Source organism: Cnephaeus nilssonii (assembly GCF_951640355.1).
Source record: "Cnephaeus nilssonii genome assembly, chromosome: 4".
Classification (NCBI taxonomy): domain Eukaryota; kingdom Metazoa; phylum Chordata; class Mammalia; order Chiroptera; family Vespertilionidae; genus Cnephaeus; species Cnephaeus nilssonii.
This window is the reverse complement of record NC_137075.1, coordinates 37776101-37791254: the sequence shown is the minus strand read 5'-3', so window position 1 is coordinate 37791254 and position 15154 is coordinate 37776101. Positions and strand designations below refer to the sequence as shown.

At 43.6% G+C, this 15154-nt stretch overlaps 1 protein-coding gene and 1 pseudogene across 4 annotated transcripts in view; one reads left to right on the top strand and one right to left on the bottom strand.

Moving 5' to 3' along the window:
- The window catches only part of FMN1 (formin 1), a gene marked incomplete at its 5' end in the record, with an annotated part of 414719 nt that overhangs the window by 265195 nt on the left and 134370 nt on the right, over positions 1 to 15154 (bottom strand). The gene's annotated exons all lie outside the window — the stretch shown is intronic.
- Positions 8943 to 9502, top strand: LOC307098497 (peptidyl-prolyl cis-trans isomerase A-like; annotated as a pseudogene). Its single transcript has one exon. The product of its transcript is annotated as a peptidyl-prolyl cis-trans isomerase A-like (transcript).

Here is a 15154-nt window from a genome sequence, read left to right as displayed (position 1 = left end):
GAAATGATTAATTTTGTGTAAACTGTGCCTGTAAGGGTGTGACAGATAAGGTTATGACTAATTAACAGCTTGATAAAGGAGATCATCACAACGCTAACACCCAGGAAATATTGATTCATCTCCTCCTTAAACAAATAAATACTTTTACCAACAGCCCCAGTGTGACAGCTGGCAAGAAAACACATCCCCATTCCTGACAAGGATGATGCAATATGATGCCTGGGCAGCACGTAGAAGCAGGAAGCTAATGCCCTCACTTGTAGAATACTCATTTTGGGAGTCCACAAGAAAAATGATGAAAGAATAAAGATTACAGAATAATGAGTTAGGGTGGTAGTTATTGAAAGCTACTGGGTTTTAGCATAGTTTGCTACACAGCATTATTGCAGCAATAGCTGATGAATACATTTGTTAAGTGTCTAGCTGGGTTTACTTTGGAAGATCAGACCATTTTGGAGGTTTAAAATAACTGGAATGGAGTCTCACCAACCAATACAGACAGATAGGGCTCAGGAGAAGAGGATAAATGAAGCAGGGAAAGAGCAACATATTTATATCATTTATGTCAAAAAATTATCTCAGAACAATAATTGAGTCTTTATGTACTAGGATGCTGGTATGAAATATATACAAAAGTCAGCAAGTTCATGGCTATGTCTCTTTGATTTTTACCTGGATTCCCCAGGTAAGTATTAAAGGCCAAACATAATTTGATGGACAGCTTACCATGGAGAAAACAGTCATTAAATCAACTTCTAGCTGCCAACACTTCGATAACCTATCTTTTCATTTTGCTTCTCCTCTTACATTTATTTTCTAGTCTGTTAAAATAGGGATGCCAAGAAGTTTAGAACTCTAGGGACACAAGCTCAGATAAACGTATATTCCCTTTTCTATCTATGTAGTTTTATGTATGCAGTAAAGTATATGATTGTCTAACCACTATGCTGTACACCGGAAAACTAATACAAAATAATATTTAATGTAGACTGCAATTGGGAAAGAAAAAAAAAGTAAAACTAAATAAAATAAATAAAAGCCACAAAACATCTATAGAGGCACAAAACTTGTCAGAAAAACATTTAGTTTACCCAATGCCTGCCACTAGGTGGCAGACACAATACTTCATATTTAAACAAAACTTGCTACCAAGTGGCACAGTAACACTTGGAATTGGCAGGGGCGGGCAGGTAGGGAGAGATGACGGCGCATCACAGCTATGAAATGAACGTTTTTATTTGATATGAAGGATAAACTAGTATGGATATGGTAGTTATATGAGAAAAATTAGAACCAGTAGGGGATATTTACAACCACATTTCCAAAATTAAAAGTGACCCAATAGACTTCCAGTTGTTATAGGTTCACCCTTTTTCATTCCCTCCTAAGTCTGCATAGCGATAAAATCTAAAATATGAAGCAAGAAAGTTTAAAGTCATGGGCGAGTACCAAACAGAATAACATTTCTAAGAAACAGCAATGGAACAAAGCAGCAAAGGGGTGCTCTGGGCTGGAAGCTCTGGGCCTGCTGCTCCCCAGTTCCAGAGGCAGTCAGGTGGCCTGGAGTTAGGTTACTGCAGAGAACAGGGGCTGAAAGGGACCCTGTGGGGCAGGAAACCAGGGCCAGGCTTGTGGCTTAGGAAAAAGGACACAGTGGGATTCCCAGATGGTAGAGGAAAGATAGAAGTTGCTGTCAACTACTACCTGGGGGCTTAATCAGGAAGCTATAGACAGAGATTAAGAGCCATCTCCAGGCCCTGTCCATTCCTGTCCCCAGCGACGAGATCTGCAACATCCACATCAACACCGTGGGCTGGGAACCCCAAACACCACCGTAAGACCACCTTCTGGGCTGGGGGTCTTGCAAGGACCAGGGGAAGCTAATGCAAAACAGACCAGTGTAAAGGGGAAGAGGAGACATCTTTTTTTTAAAAGCATCCTACATGTCATGAGCCTTCAAGCCAAACTTCCAATAGACTTGAAGGAACCTAGATGTCAAGACAGACAACAAAAACAACTGAGACAGAAAATCACACAAAACAAATTTTAAATGTTAAAAACTGAAATATTTTAGTAATATTTAGAATCCTTACAAAGATAAAAGGATAACAACCATTATAAATAATAACGACAGGAACAGCATACTGTGAAAACAAAATAAAACAATAGTGGATGACTATAAAATTTAGAAATATTAGAAATGTAAAATACAGTCATTGAAATGCAAAGCTCAAGAGCTGAATAAACTCTAGCACAGTCAAGGAAAGGATGTGTGAATAAAAGAAAACGCTGAAGAATAATAGAAATGTAGCAGGAATAAGAAAAGAAGAATACGGACAAATCATAATTAAGAAACTGGCATTGGTATAGGGATAACAGAGCAGACCATGAAATAGAAGAAAAGGAAGTCTGTAAAAAAGAGACATGCACGTATGGAAACTGACTGTGTGATCTCAGATTGCACTGAAGTCTGGGAGGAGGGGGGGACGGGGATAGACTATTTTTTTAATCCAGATTTAAGAAAAATATTAATACTTTAAAAAGAATCAATCCCAGGAGATTAAAAATCTAACTGTGAAAGCTTAACAGAAAAAACCTTGGAAGAACATTAGATTTCTTTTCTTTTTAATTGATTTTAGAGAAAGAAAGAGGAAGAGAGAGAGAGAGAGAGAGAGAGCTCAATTGCTCAATTGGTTGTTCCACGTATCTGTGCATTCATTGGTTGATTCTTGTATGTGCTCTGACCGGGGAGTGAATCTGCAACCTTGGCATACTGGGACGATGTTCTAACCAGCTGGGCTACTTGGCCAGGGCCAGAACATTAGATTTCTTAAGTAAAGTGTTTTTTAAAAAATAAAGGAAGACTTTGTTGTTGTTAATCCTCATTGAGGATTTTTTTTTTCATATCTTCTTAGCTAGAGTGGAAGGAAGGGAGGGGAGGTGGAGAGAGAGAGAAACAATGACTTGAGAGACACATCCATCAATTGCCAGTCAACCAAGGCAGGGATGAACTGCAACCCAGGTACATGTCCTTGACCAGGAATTGAACCCAGGACCCTTCAGTTTGCAGGCCTATGCTCTAACCATTGAGCCAGGGCAAGGAAAACATTTTTTAAATCCAACTATATTAAAATTACCAAAATTCAGTATATTAAAAGATATCATTAGAAAGTGATAAGCCACAGCCCGGCCAGTGTGACTCAATGGTTGAGTGTCAACCTATGAACCAGGAGGTCATGGTTCAATTCCTGGTCAGGGCACATGCCTAGATTATGGGCTCGATCCCCAGTGTGGGGTGTGCAGGAGGCAGCAGATCAATAATTCTCATCATTGATGTTTCTAACTCTGTCTTACTCTTCCTCTCTGAAATCAAGAAATCAATAATTTTTTTAAAAAGCTTTTTTTAATAAAAAGTAATAAGCCACATACATAAATGGAGAAGACATTTGCAAAGCATATGACCAACAAAAGATTAGTTTTAAGAACAATCAGCCTGGCCCCGGGTCCGGGTGAGGCCGTGGGCCCCTGGATCCGGGTGAGCCTGGGTCCCGGGTCCGGGTGAGGCCGTGGGCCCCTGGATCCGGGTGAGCCTGGGTCCCGGGTCCGGGTGAGGCCGTGGGCCCCTGGATCCGGGTGAGCCTGGGTCCCGGGTCCGGGTGAGGCCGCGGGCCCCTGGATCCGGGTGGGCCTGGCCCCGGGTCCGGGTGGGGCCGCGGGCCCCTGGATCCGGGTGGGCCTGGCCCCGGGTCCGGGTGAGGCCGCGGGCCCCTGGATCCGGGTGGGCCTGGCCCCGGGTCCGGGTGGGGCCGCGGGCCCCTGGATCCGGGTGGGCCTGGCCCCGGGTCCGGGTGGGGCCGCGGGCCCCTGGATCCGGGTGGGCCTGGCCCCGGGTCCGGGTGGGGCCGCGGGCCCCTGGATCCGGGTGGGCCTGGCCCCGGGTCCGGGTGGGGCCGTGGGTCCCTGGATCCGGGTGAGCCTGGCCCCGGGTCCGGGTGAGGCCGTGGGCCCCTGGATCCGGGTGAGCCTGGCCCCGGGTCCGGGTGAGGCCGTGGGCCCCTGGATCCGGGTGAATCAGTGCCCCTGGGTCCGGCCGAGACCAAACCAGAGGGAGTCGGACCTGCATTGCCACCATTTGTCCACCATCCAGAGCTGAGGGGTCAGTGCCGACATGTACTCATAGCGAACTGGTGGACATTGATATTGGGTCTCAAAAGAACTGTTGGTCCAGAAAGAAACTCACTACAGACTGATTCATTTGCCTGTCAGCATAACTATTATTGCTCGTCGCACATTCAATTCTTATAAGTATATCTCTAGTGACACATGATTTCGCTCATCTAGGGGAAGTGATGAACAACATGGACTGATGAACAGGAACAGGGCCAGAAACAAGGGGGCATCGATCGGACTATCGGGCCTCAGAGGGAGGATAGGGGAGGGTGGGGGGAGGGGGGAGAGATCAACCAAGGGTCTTGTGTGCATGCATATGAGCCTAGCCAATGCTTGAGTTCAGCAGAGGGTTGGGGCATCCAGGGGGAGGGGTGTGGGATGGGAGTGGGGGGATGAGGACAAATGTGTGACACCTTGGTCAATGAAGAAATTAAAAAAGAAAAAATAATAAAAAATAAAAAATAAAAAAAATAAATAAAACCTCACAAAAAAAAAAAAAAGAAGAACAATCAAGTACTATAAAAAAGTTTTGAAAAGCAATCAATATAAAAATGAGCAGGGAAAAATCAAGATGGCGGCATAAGGTATACACCTGTACATGCTGCCTCTCACAACCACACCAAAACTACAACTAAAAGACAAAACGACTATCACCCAGAACCATGGAAAAGCTGGCAGAATAGAAGTTCTACAACTAGAAGAAAAGAAAGAAGCTCATTGAGACTGTGTAGGAGGTGCAGTCTCAGAAAAGCAGAGGTACAGAGGTGGGCGAATCAGGCTGGCAACTGAGTGCGCTGTTTTTTCAATCGGGAAGGAGATACAAGCTCCCGACTGCTCTGAACTCCAGTTTCCAGCGAGACTCTGGGGACCCAGACTCCTATGGGGAGAAACTGTACTGTCTAGCATTGGGTCGGAAAGTGAGGGTGGCTTTCTCACAGAGGTGCGCACAGGAATCATTGTTTACTGCGCTGGGACGCTGGACGCGGGGATGCGAAAACGCGAGGAGGCAGAAACGCAGAGACGCGGAAACGCAGAGACGCGGAAAAGCGGAGATGCAGAGACGGCTGACTGGCAGCCATCGCTGGTTGCCATGCCCTAGTGATTCCCTGAGACACCGCCCCACCCAATTTACAAACCCGCCCAATCTGTGTGCAGTGGCTTTTGCATATGAATGGCCTGCCCTTTCGCAGCTTAACCTAATAAATTGCAACTGGGTAAGACAGCTCCAAAACTTCCAAACCCCAAGCAAAGATGAGAAATCTGCAGATCTCCCTGTAGCTCCTGCTGGGTGGCCTCAGACAGTAGCTGACTTGCACCTCGTTGGAGATCCAGGAACCAGTGCACCTAGAAGTCAGTGTGAGACAACACCAGATTTCAACTCCTCACATACATAAGTGAAACATTCAAGAGGCAGACTCAGTGAGCACCAAAGCCCCACTGAAGCAAGTCCTGCCCCATAAGGGTGTCTCCAGCACAGCAGTTCTTCCATTATAGACACAGTTGATCCTCACAGCCAATTGGCCTGGAGGTCAATTCCTCCCAGTGTACCAACAGCAATCAAGGCTTAACTACAACAAGACTGTGCACACAGCCCACAAAGGTGTGCACCAAGAGTGTTCACCTCAGGTGATTGGGGAGGCTGAGCCACGGGGCCCTGTAGGTCACCTACCACACAAAGCCACTCCATCAACACAGGGAAGCAGCCAAAATGCGGAGACAAAGAAACATGTCACGAATGAAAGAATGGAGGAAAGCAAACTACTGGATATAGAGTTCAAAACCACAGTTATAAAGTTACTCAAGAATCTTCTAGAAACTGCTGAGAAACTTAGTGAGACCTCTGAGGAACTTAGTGAGACCTTCAAGGATCTTAATGAGAATGCCAAAAAAAAAAAAAAAATGGAAAAGGACCAGTCAGAAATTAAGCATACACTGTCTGAAATAAAGAATAATATACAGAAATCCAACAGTAGACTAGAGGACCCCAAGAATCAAATATGAGGAAGCAAAAAACACCCAACCAGAAAAACAAAAAGAAGAAAGAATCCAAAAATATGAAGATAGTGTAAGGAGCCTCTGGGACAACTTCAAGTGTACCAACATCCGAATTATGGGGGTGCCAGAAGAAGAGAGAGAGCAAAATATTGAAAACCTATTAGAAGAAATAATGACAGAAAACTCCTACCTGGTGAAAGAAATAGACTTACAAGTCCCGGAAGCGCAGAGAACCCCAAACAAAAGGAATCCAAAGAGGACCACACCAAGGCACATCATAATTAAAATGCCAAGGGCAAAAGACAAAGAGAGAATCTTGAAAGCAGCAAGAGAAAAACAGTTAGTCACCTACAAGGGAGTACCCATATGACTGTCAGCTGATTTCTCAACAGAAACTATGCAGGCAAGAAGGGAGTGGCAAGAAATATTCAAAGTGATGAACAGCAATAACCTACAACCAAGATTACTCTACCCAGCAAAGCTATCATTTAGAATTGAAGGTCAGTTAAAGAGCTTCACAGACAAGAAAAAGCTAAAGGCCCTGACTGGTTTGGCTCAGTGGATGGAGCGTCGGCCTGCAGACTCAAGGGTCCCAGGTTTGGTTCCGGCCAAGGGCATGTACCTTGATTGCGGGCATATCCCCAGTGGGGGGTGTGCAGGAGGCAGCTGATCAATGTTTCTCTCTCATCAATGTTTCTCTCTATCCCTCTCCCTTTCTCTCTGTAAAAAAATCAATAAAATATGTTTTAAAAATAAATAAATAAAAAGCTAAAGGAGTTCATCACCAACAAACCAGGATGATATGAAATGCTGAAGGGTATTCTTTAAGAAGAGGAAGGAGAAGAAAAAGGTAAAGATAAATATTATGAACAACCAAGTGACAACAAATACATATCTATCAACAAGTGAATCTAAAAATCAAGTCAATAAAAAATCTGATGAACAGAATAAACTGGTGAATATAATAGAATCAGGGTCATAGAAAGGGAATGGACTGACAATTCTCAGGGGGAAGGAGGTGTGAGGGGTGCGGGAAGTGATTGGACAAAAATCTTACACCTATGGATGAGGACAGTAGTGGGGGATAAGGGGATGGGGTGGGGGGGAATCAGGTGGAGGGGAGCTATGGAGAGAAAAAAGAGGAACAATTGTAATAATCTGAACAATAAAGATTTATTTTAAAAATTAGCAAAAGGATAGTACATTAATGCAAAATAAATTATAAATGGCTAATCCTATATAATAAAGCGGTAATATGCAAATTGACCATCACTCCAACACACAAGATGGCTGCCCCCATGTGGACACAAGATGGCCACTACAAGATGGCCAGCAGGGGAGGGCAGTTGTGGGCGATCAGGCCAGCAGGGGAGGGCAGTTGGGGGTGACCAGGCCAGCAGGGGATGGCAGTTAGGGGTGACCAGGCCTGCAGGGCAGGGCAGTTGGGGGGGATCGGGCCGGCAGGGAAGCAGTTAGGCGTTGATCAGGCTGGCAGGCAGAAGAAGTTAGGGGCAATCAGGCAGGCAGGCAGGCGAGCGGTTGGGAGCCAACCGTCCTGGATAGTCCAGGATTGGGCCTAAATGGGCAATCAGACATCCCTCGAGGGGTCCCAGATTGGAGAGGGTGCAGGTTGGGCTGAGGGACACCCCCCGCCCCCTGTGCACAAATTTCATGCACCGGGTCTCTAGTAAACATATAAAAAGATATGCAACTTCACTGGTCCTCAGGATAATGCAATTAAAACTACAGTGGATGTCACTTCAGACCTATCAAATTTGCAAATATTAAAAAGTCTGGGTAGTTCATTTGAATTTGGCTGTTTTAATATCTTTTGTTAATAAAAAGAAATGCTTGCAAAAAAAAAAAGTCTGCTAACACTATTTGCTGGTGAGAAAGAGTGGGATTGAGAATTTCACACACTGTTGATAGGAGTGTTGTTTAGAATCATTTTAAAGATCATTTTTAAAATATCTAATAAGTTTAAAGGTGTACATAAATAAAACCAGAAATTCTACTCTAAACTTTAGCCCTAGTGAGGGATTTATTTACACATGAACACAAAGGTTTAAAAGGACACTTATGGACACATTGTTTCAAACCATAAAAAATAGGAATAAACTTAAATTTTCATCAACAGCTATGCAGATAAGCAAATATTGAGTGACATATTCACTCAAAGTGATGCATTTAAATGAATGAATTAGAGCTATAGATACCAACACAGGTAATCAAACAAATAATCTTGAAAAAAAAAGTTGCTGCAAGACACACACAGCAGGATGCCATTTCAAACACATAACCATATTATATATTTTTTGGGGATTTTACACCTAAGTATTAAGAAGTACACAGGTCTAATAAATAAGTTCACCTAAGGTGAAGGTAGAGGGCACATAGGAAATTTTAAATGTATTTCTAATGTTTTATTTCTTAACTTAGCTGGTGGGTATAATCATGAACTTAAATTCAACTAACATCTTAGCCTTAAAATATATGAAGTAAAAACTGACAAAAATATAACAAAATTAACAAGTAAATCAACAGGAGATAAGTAGTACCACTCTATTAGAAATTGATAGATCAAGCAAATGAAAACAGTGATTAACACGATTAACAATCTTGATTATATATATCTCAGAACCCAACCAGTGACAACATGCATCCTTTTCAGGAGCATATATTTGCAAAATATTGATGATTCATTGGAACAATTCATCAAAAGATTTCAAAGTAATTGCTTTGCAGATGCCGCCACCCCAGAGCTGCCGTGACCAGCCATGGTGAACCCCACCGCGTTCTTCGACATCGCCGTCGACAGCGAGCCCTTGGGCCACGTGTCATTTGAGCTGTTTGCAGACAAAGTTCCAAAGACAGCAGAAAACTCGCATGCTCTGAGCACTGGGGAGAAAGGATTTGGTTATAAAGGTTCCTGCTTTCACTTTATGTGTCAGGGTGATGACTTCACACGCCAAAATAGCACAAAATAGTCCATCTATGGGGAGAAATTTGAGGATGAGTACTTCATCCTGAAACATACAGGTCCTGGCATTGTGTCCATGGCAAATGCTGGCCCTAACACAAACGGTTCCTAGTTTTTCATCTGCGCTGCCAAGACTGAGTGGTTGAATGGCAAGTATGTGGTCTTCGCCAGGTGAAAGAAGGCATAAATATTGTGACAGCCATGGAATGCTTTGGGTCCAGGAATGGCAAGACCAGCAAGAAGATCACCACTGCTGACTGTGGACAACTCTAATAAATTTGACTTGTGCTTTATCTTAACCACCAGACCATTCCTTCTGTAGCTAAGGAGAGCACCCCTTCACCTGATTTGTTTGGAATGTTCTATAATCTTTGTGCTCTTGCCACAGTTTATTGGGTCCCATAATTTCCTTACCCCCTCCCAGTCTAGCTAGATTGCAGAGTTTAGTTTATGATTATGAAATAAAAACTAAATAGTTGTCTGTCAAAAAAATATTTCAAAGTAATATTATCATACAGATGATGTTCTTTTTCTATAATGTGATTTCAAAAACAAAAGAATAGACTGTAAATGAGAAAAAACTAAAACTAGCAAATCTAAATAAGAAGTTTTTGAAAGTAAACAAACCATACAACTATGCAAAGTTTATTCTAAGAATGCAAGATTTGATATATATTATCTGAAAATTGTATTGATGATATATACCATATTAATATACTAAGAGAGGAAAACCATTGTCTCAAAATGATACAAATGATAAAGAAAAAAGTCTTCATAAGCTCAATACTCATTCTTGATATTTAAAAAACAACTCTTAGCTAACTTAGAATAGAAGGGAAGCAGATTCACAACTATTGATCAAAAAATTTCAGCAAACTTCAAATCTAATAGTGAAACTTCAGGAAACAAGATTAAGAATGCCCACCATCGTTCTTATTTTCCTACTAGTGGCCCAATGCACAAAATTCATGCATGGAGCGGGGGTTCCCTCAACCCAGCCTGCACCCTCTCCAATCAGGGACCCCTTGGGGGATGTCCGACTGCCGGTTTAGGCCCGATCCCTGTGGCAATCTGGGACCGCTCTCTCCTAACCGCTCACCTGACTGCCTGTCTGATCATCCCTAACTGCCTCTGCCTGCCTGCCTGATTGCCCCTACCTGCCCTCTCCTGCTGGCCTGATCTCACCCCTAACTGCCCTCCCCTGCCGGCCTGATCTCGCCCCCAACTGCCCTCCCCTGCCAGCCTGGTTGCCCCCAACTGCCCTTCCTACCGGCCAATTTGGTTCTGATTGGTCAGTTTCTATGCCAGTCAGTGTCAAAAGCTCCACCTCCTATGCAGCCATTGGCTCCTCACCAGATTTGGTTCTTATTGGTTGGTTTCTATGCCAGTCAGTGTCAAAAGCTCTGCCTTTTAGGCAGCCATTGGCTCCTCACAGCTCACCCAGATTTGGTTCTGATTGGTCAGTTTCTATGCCAGTCAGCATCTCCAGGTCTATCTCCGGGCCTGATCAGAGACACAGGGCTGATCAGCAACCCCCATGGAGGCCCAGAGAGAAACAGAGGCACGGTGGCTGCTGGCGAAGCCCAGAGAGAAAGAGAGAGACAACGGTTAATCAACAGCTGCCATGGAGGCTGCAGATCAGACCCTGCCTCTCTCTCTGGGCCGCTCTCCGGGCCTGATCCGCAGCCCCCTCGGCAGTCAGTGCTGGGTCGCTGCACCTGCACCAACAGCAGTGCTGGGTTGCCGACCCAGCACTGACTGCAGGACTGACTTCCAGTGTTTGGTCGAGCCTTCGGTCATTTTGGACCCTGGGTTTTTATATATTAGGATATACTAGAAGTCTGGAACAATGCAATATGAAGAGAAATGAGATGTAAAAACTGGAAAGGAAGAGACAAAACTGGTATTACTTACAATGATATGATTGTCAAAATTTAAATGGTGATACCGATACCATTATAATAACATGGTTATTATTTAACAGGAAGGGAGCAAAGGGGAGAGTAGATAATATAGTCATGCATTTATATAGCTTTGCCAAGAAGCTGCAGTAACATTCTCCAAGTCTGTTCCTCACAGATCACCGGGGGAAGGGACTGGGCAATAGACACATGCCCAGTAAGTCTGGGTGACATGGGGAGATGCTTACCTGTCAGTCACACCTGGGAGGGAGTCAGTGGCCAGAAAAGGCGTGGCCATGGCAAGGGCCTGGAATCTGAGATCCTTAACTCCTGAACAAAGACAGTTCTCTCTCTCTCTTTTTTTTTTTAAAAAAATATATTTTATTGATTTTTTACAGAGAGGAAGGGAGAGGGATAGAGAGTTAGAAACATCGATGAGAGAGAAACATCGATCAGCTGCCTCCTGCACACCTCCTACTGGAGATGTGCCCGCAACCAAGGTACATGCCCTTGACCGGAATCGAACCTGGGACCCTTGAGTCCACAGGCCGACGCTCTATCCACTGAGCCAAACCGGTTTCGGCGACAGTTCTCTCTTTTGTGCTCTTGGCCCTCTTGCTCTCTTGGGACTCCAGTTGCAGGGGGCGTGCTCCCCTGCACTAGCCCACACAATGGACAAATGGACTAAATCTAGCCTGATGCTATATCAGACTCGACTCCACTCTGGAATGGAAACTCTGGACACTGGCCCTGCTTTTAGCTCTACTAAACGCCCAGCTGCACCTTCTTCAGGCCTGGTTTAAGGGACATGGGACATTTGAACCCGAGGGATATAATTCCACACAAATAAAGCTTTCTACAACATCTCATCCTCCCATGGGGCCTTCACAAATTCTTATTCCAACAGAACTCCAAGAACCCCACTCCCACTCCAACGAAGGAATTCCACCCACCCAGTCGTCCTGCAACAATACCATTTGTACAGGGTCTAGGAAACCCATGCTATGCATTGCCTAGGGGCACATAGGTTGATTGTGAATGGCACCACCCCAAGTTCTGCCTGGTGGTGAACCCCACACAAACCTTGGGAAAGTGGCTATCTCTGGGGAGACAAGCAGAGGAATTGAATTAAGAGGAATTTAAAAGGGGGAATCAGCCACTGGCTTTAAAAGTCTGAAGAAAATATGGCAAACTGTTCAAATATAGATGACTAATATACAAGTGTACATTCACTCACTTTGTTATTTTTCTATTAGTTTGAAAGTATTCAGGATTCTCTTCTATAAATGGTAATGACATGCCCAAAATTTCACATATAGATTTTTTTTTTACATAAGACTAGGTTTAGCTTTATAGTTAGTGAGGCAAATTATCTACCTCCAACAGAATGAATATACAAAATCCTAATAAAATTAAAAAAACAGAAAAAAAAAGGAAACAAAACATATAAGCATTAGTTGACTTGACTGAAAACTTTGGGAGAAGTTCCCTGCTCTGTAGAAGGTGCCTGGACTCAGTAACTGACAGAGCCCTTTATTTGAAGCCGAGAAAATGAACTTCAGGAAGGGGGTGAAGGGCAGTCTCTGGAGAGGCAGGTGAAAGCCAGCCAGCTTTAACTCGAATGAGAGTGGAATTTTCTAGTAAACCAGGCCAGACAAGTACCCAGGAGGCCAGGCCACCTGCACAGGTTTCTAAGGGAGATAGGACACTTGTGTCTCCCACATGGTGGAAAAGTACTCCAAATGAAAACATATTGCACCTGCCACCGGCTTGGTGCCTATTAACTATAAGGTCTTAACTTGCATTAATTCTACCATGCAGAATTTAAGAACTGACTTTTGTGGCTATTTTCAAGTCTCTTCCTATCAAATATAAGAAAAGCTATTAGACATACAGGGGAAAATAACAAAAAAGTGAGAGCTTGGGATGGAAAGCCGTGTAAATGTAAGGTCTTAACTCACATTACTTATACCATTCAGAATTTAAGAATTGTGTGTGTGTGTGTGTGTGTGTGTGTGTGTGTGTGTGTGTGTGTGTCTCCTTTTAAATCTGCCATTTCTCAATCCTAATACCAAGATGAGAAGACCTATTAGACATATAGAAAAGCCAGCACAGCGAGCATTTGAGATGGAAAGCTTAGTAGCTTCTCAGTAGGAATATGGTGAGAGGTAAGGTCACACCAAGGAGATCCAGCTCAGAAAAAAAATGAACATTTCTCTGGCCCTCTGGTCCAACCTCCACAAGGTTGCCAGACTCAGAAAATAAAATTATAGGATACTCAGTTAAATGTGAACTTCAGATAAACAACAGATACTTCTTTAGTATAAGTAGGCCTCATGCAATATAGGGGATGTACTTATACTAAGTAATTATTCGTTGTTTATCTGAAGTGCACATTAAACTGGACATCCTGTGTTTTATCTGGCAACCCTAATCTAAGATCTCTTAGCACTCTTAGTGGAAACTGTTCAATGGGCCAGTTTCAATTTGTAGAAACTGAAGACTGTGTGCACACAGACAGAAACAGTCATCCCCCAAATACTGCCTCTACACATTTCAGTGTAACGTCGTCACTAAAATCTGATGTTTTAGTTTTACCATGGTAGTTTTAGCTTTATTTCCCCCCATGTAATCTGATTTTTTCTTTTTTTTTTTTTAAGACAATTTCTCACGGAAACAGCTACGAGGAAGTCGATTATCTAATTTTCCAAATGAACAGAAAGAATAAGGCACCAAATGAAATGGAAACAACACACATCTCCCAAATGTACACATCTCCCACTTCCCATTCCGGTACAGAGTGGGGAACATTACCGATAGAGCATGTGAAAGAAGTGTACACTCACTCACAGGCAAAACACAGTTGCTACTCAAAGGTTGTAAAAACACTTCTGAAAAATCAGTCCTGTGCAGCTGGCCACCTCGGATCTTGCTACTGTGTTACGAAAGTCAAAATCAGCGCAGCTAAACTGGAGACACAATAGCTCACTTCTGAAAGCCAAGACGTCTCCACCAGCCAACCAATTTAATCCTCCCCTATAAAGGCTTAATTCAGTGTTTCTCAACCTTGGTTACATATTAGAATCACCTGGCGAGGCTTAAAAACTGTGCATGGACCCCAGCCCAGAGACAGATTTAATGGGTGTGAGATGCATGCCAGGCACTGGGGTTTTTAACTGTCCCGGTGATTCTGACATACAGCCAAGCATCAGTGTTATCCTCAAACAACGGTGTCTGCGAGGTGGAAAGTGATGCACTTGCCTAGGTTGTAAAAAGCCTGCTCCTCCATTCGTTAACTCCAAGCTCTCCTCTGCCCACGCTGACGAGGCCACAAAGGCTAACTGCATTGAGCCAAGAGCTTATACACAGGAACTGAGTTCTTCTTGCCCCACCGCAGTTTCTCTAAAATTTCAGAATCCAGAAATAACGTTCAAATACTGGGAATATATAGAAGGGACTTCAGATGGGAAAACAAAACAAACAAACAAACAAACAAGAAAAACCCAGGCAAGCTCTTTGAGGAAATCTCATTTTACCCCCAACTTAACCAGCCAGATTATTGTTTTAGAAATGGCAGCATCTGGCAGCATGTGAAGGATATCAGCTCCTTTCATAGAGACCTTCAGTTTGGTCTGGCAGCAAAGCCCCAGGCCCTGCTGGCCCACACGCCCTACCCACCCTTTGGAGTAGAACCCAGTCCGGAAGCATATCCTTCTTCCTCTGAAGCCCCAGGCTGAGGTTCAAGGCAAAGCTTAGCTATTACAGAAACAAGACACTCTTAAGTCTCTCCTCCTTCCTATTGATAAAATAAATGATGGGCCAAACCATAAGAAGTCATTTCACTAGTTCAAAAATAATAAAATAGAGAAAGAATCGGTTTGTCATATCGAAAGGTAACGTGCCTTACAGGTTCCTATGATAAGTGAGACCATTCCTGTTTTACTTAAATAGCATTATCAGAACTAGTCTCTATCTGAAGATTAAAGCTGGTTTGGAAAAAACACACACACATATATAAAACTTAAATCATAAAATCACAGAACCTTAAGGATAGAGTCTCAGAAGTCACTTAGTCCAGCACCCCTCCCTCAGAGGAACACAAGCAGAA